A 3,895-nucleotide genomic window follows, 5' to 3' on the forward strand; every position below is an offset into this window, starting at 1 on the left:
GGATGTGAGTGGTGAAGAGGTGATGGGAGAGAGTGATTGAGGTGATTGGTGAAGGGTATTTGGGGAAGAGAGTTATGAAAAGGTGTGAAGAGGAGAAAAGAAAATGTGGGGATCCTGTGGGGTCCACAGATCAAGTGGGGTCAAGGACTTAGCATCCCTGCTCTAATTAGGCTTGTAAAATGCCCTTGCTATGCAATCCTGGCGTTTAACGCCAGATTGCTACCTGTTTCTGGCGTTAAACACCCAAATGTAGCTTGTTTCTGGCGTTTAACGCCAGGCAGATGCTTGTTTCTGGCGTTAAACGCCAGCTTGGTACCTATTTTTGGCGTTAAATGCCAGACAGATGCTTGTTTCTGGCGTTTAAACGCCAGACTGCTCTCCTCCAGGGTGTGCTATTTTCAATGTTGTTTTTTATTCTGTTTTTGATTTTTCAGTCGTTTTTGTAACTTCACATGATCATCAACCTAATAAAACACAAAATAATAAAAAAAAATAAAATAGATATGATTAAATAACATTGGGTTGCCTCCCAACAAGCACTTCTTTAGTGTCACTAGCTTGACAGTGAGCTCTCATGGAGCCTCACAAATAATCAGAGCAAGGTTAGAACCTCCCAACACTAAACTTAGAGTTTGAATGTGGGGGTTCAACACCAAACTTAGAGTTTGGTTGTGGCCTCCCAACACCAAACTTAGAGTTTGACTGTGGGGGCTTTGGTTGACTCAGCAGTGAGAGAAGCTTTTCATGCTTCCTCTCCATGGTTACAGAAGGAGATCCTTGAGTTTCAAACACAAGGTTGTCCTCATTCATTTGGAGGACCAACTCTCCTCTGTCCACATCAATCACAGCTCTTGTTGTGGCTAGGAAGGGTCTTCCAATGATGATGGATTCATCCTCATCCTTCCCAGTGTCTAGGATTATAAAATCAGCAGGGATGTAAAGGCTTTCAACCCTTACTAACACGTCCTCTACTTGTCCGTAAGCCTGTTTTCTTTTGAGGTAATTTCTGCCTATCCAATGTATTCAGTTCATTGGTGAGTAAGGGAGGTTCATCTTCCCAAGTCTCATTACCAAATAATTTGGCATTCAGCTTCATGATTGCACCAAGGTATTTAGCAACTTGCTCTTCAGTAATGTCTTCATCCTCTTCAGAGGAAGAATACTCATCAGAGCTCATGAAGGGTAGAAGGAGGCTCAATGGAATCTTTATGGTCTCTAGATGAGCCTCAGATTCCTTTGGTTCCTCAAAGGGATACTCCTTATTATTCACTAAACGTCCCAGGAGGTCTTCCTCACTAGGATTCACGTTCTCCTCCTCCTCTTTGGGTTCGTCCACATCATGTAAGGCTATGGCCTTGCACTCTCTTTTTGGATTTTCTTCTGTATTGCTTGGGAGAGTACTTGGAGGGATTTCAGTGACTCTTTTACTCAGCTGGCCCACTTGTGCCTCCAAATTCCTAATGGAGGACCTTGTTTCATTCATGAAACTTACAGTGGCCTTAGATAGATCAGAGACTATATTTTCTAAGCTAGATGGATTCTGCTCAGAATTCTCTGTCTGTTGCTGAGTGGATGATGGAAAAGACTTGCTATTGCTAAACATGTTTCTTCCACCATTATTAAAGCCTTGTTGAGGCTTTTGTTGATCCTTCCATGAGAAATTTGGATGATTTCTCCATGAGAGATTATAGGTGTTTCCATAGGGTTCACCCATGTAATTCACCTCTACTATTGCAGGGTTCTCAGGATCATAAGCTTCTTCTTCAGAAGATGCCTCTTTAGTACTGTTGGATGATTCCTTCAATCAATTCAGACTCTGAGAAATCATATTGACTTGCTGAGTCAATATTTTATTCTGAGCCAATATGACATTCAGAGTATCAATTTCAAGAACTCCCTTCCTCTGAGGCATCCCATTACTCATAGGATTCCTTCAGAAGTGTACATGAACTGGTTATTTGCAACCATGTTAATGAGTTCCTGAGCTTCTGCAGGCATTTTCTTTAGGTGAATGGATCCACCTGCAGAATGGTCCAATGACATCTTTGATAATTCAGACAGACCATCATAGAATATATCCAGGATGGCCCATTCTGAAAGCATGTCAGAAGGACACTTTTTGGTCAGTTCCTTGTATCTCTCCCAAGCTTCATGGAGGGATTCACCTTCCTTTTGTCTGAAGGTTTGAACATCCACTCTAAGCTTACTAAGCTTTTGAGGAGGAAAGAACTTGGCTAAGAAAGCTGTGACCAGCTTATCCCAAGAGTTCAGGCTATCCTTAGGTTGAGAGTGTAACCATATTCTAGCTCTGTCTCTTACAGCAAATGGGAAAAGCATAAGCCTGTAGACCTCGGGATCAACCCCATTGGTCTTCACAGTATCACAGATCTGCAAGAATTCAGTTAAGAACTGAAAAGGATCTTCGGATGGAAGTCCGTGAAACTTGCAATTCTGTTGCATAAGAGAAACTAATTGAGGTTTCAGCTCAAAATTGTTTGCTCCAATGGCAGGGATTGAGATGCTTCTTCCATGTAAATTGGAAATTGGTACAGTAAAATCACCAAGCATCTTCCTTGCATTGTTGTTATTTTCGGCCATGTCTCCTTCTTTTTCAAAAATTTCTGTAAAGTCCTCTTCAGAGTGTTGTATTTTAGCTTCTCTTAGCTTCCTCTTCATAGTCCTTTCAGGTTCCGGATCAGCTTCAACAAGAATGTTTTTATCCTTGCTCTTGCTCATATGAAAAAGAAGAAAACAGAAAAGAAAATATGGAATCCTCTATGTCACAGGATAGAGATTCCTTTATGTGAGTAGAAGAAGATATGAATAGAAAAAGGAGAATCCAAACACAAGGGTGAGGAGTAGGTTCGAATTCTTAGATGAAGAGGAGTGTTAGTAAATAAATAAATAATTAGAAAGAGGTGAGAGAGAAGAATTTTCGAAAATTAAATAAATTAAAATAAAAAATATTTTTTGTTTTTAATTTAAAATTAAAATTAGAATTCGAAAATTAAGAAAGGAAAAATTAAATCAAATTAAATTAAATTTAAAACAATTAGTTAATTTAAAAAGGAATTTTGAAAAAGATGAAGGTGATTTTCGAAAATTAGAGAGAGAGAGAGTTAGTTAGGTAGTTTTGAAAAAGATAAGAATCAAACAAGAAGTTAAATGGTTAATTGAAAAAGATTTGAAAATCAAATTTTGGAAAGATAAGAAGTTAGAAAAGAAGTTAGAAAAGATTTTGAAATTGATTTTGAAAAAGATGTGATTGAAACTTAATTTGAAAAAGATTTGAAAAAGGAATTTAAAAAGATTTGATTTTTTTTTTGAAATCAAAGTTGATTACTTGACTAACAAGAAACTAAAAAGATATGATTCTAGAGTTTAAAGATTGAACCTTTCTTACTAGGCAAGTAACAAACTTAAAAATTTTGAATCAATCACATTAATTGTTAGCATTTACTTCGAAAATATGAATTAGAAATAAGAAAAAGATTTTGAAAATCAATCATAAAGTTTTCGAAAATATGAAAGAAAAATGATTTGAAAAAGATTTGAAAAAGATAGAATTTTTTTTAAATTGAAAATTTGATTTGACTCATAAGAAACAACTAAATTTTAAAAAGTTTTGAAAAAGTCAACTCAAATTTTCGAAAATTTATGAGTGAAAAAGGGAAAGATATTTTTTTGATTTTTGAATTTTTAATGATGAGAGAGAAAAACTCCAAAAGACTCAATGCATGAAAATTTTGGATCAAAACAAAGGAAACATGCAAAAACACTTTGAATGCAAAGATGAACACCAAGAACACTTTGAAGATCATGATGAACATCAAGTATGTATTTTTGAAAAATTTTTAATAAGAGAAAACATGCAAGACACCAAACTTAGAAATTT

At 36.3% G+C, this 3,895-nt stretch overlaps 1 non-coding gene across 1 annotated transcript; it reads left to right on the forward strand.

The window, feature by feature from the left end:
- Window positions 1-2,097: 2,097 nt before the first annotated feature.
- LOC112768744 (small nucleolar RNA R71) lies at window positions 2,098-2,205 on the forward strand. The gene has a single exon (XR_003186138.1). It is a non-coding gene; the product is annotated as a small nucleolar RNA R71 (small nucleolar RNA).
- Window positions 2,206-3,895: the final 1,690 nt, after the last annotated feature.

This window comes from Arachis hypogaea, chromosome 17, assembly GCF_003086295.3.
Source record: "Arachis hypogaea cultivar Tifrunner chromosome 17, arahy.Tifrunner.gnm2.J5K5, whole genome shotgun sequence".
Lineage (NCBI taxonomy): Eukaryota > Viridiplantae > Streptophyta > Magnoliopsida > Fabales > Fabaceae > Arachis > Arachis hypogaea.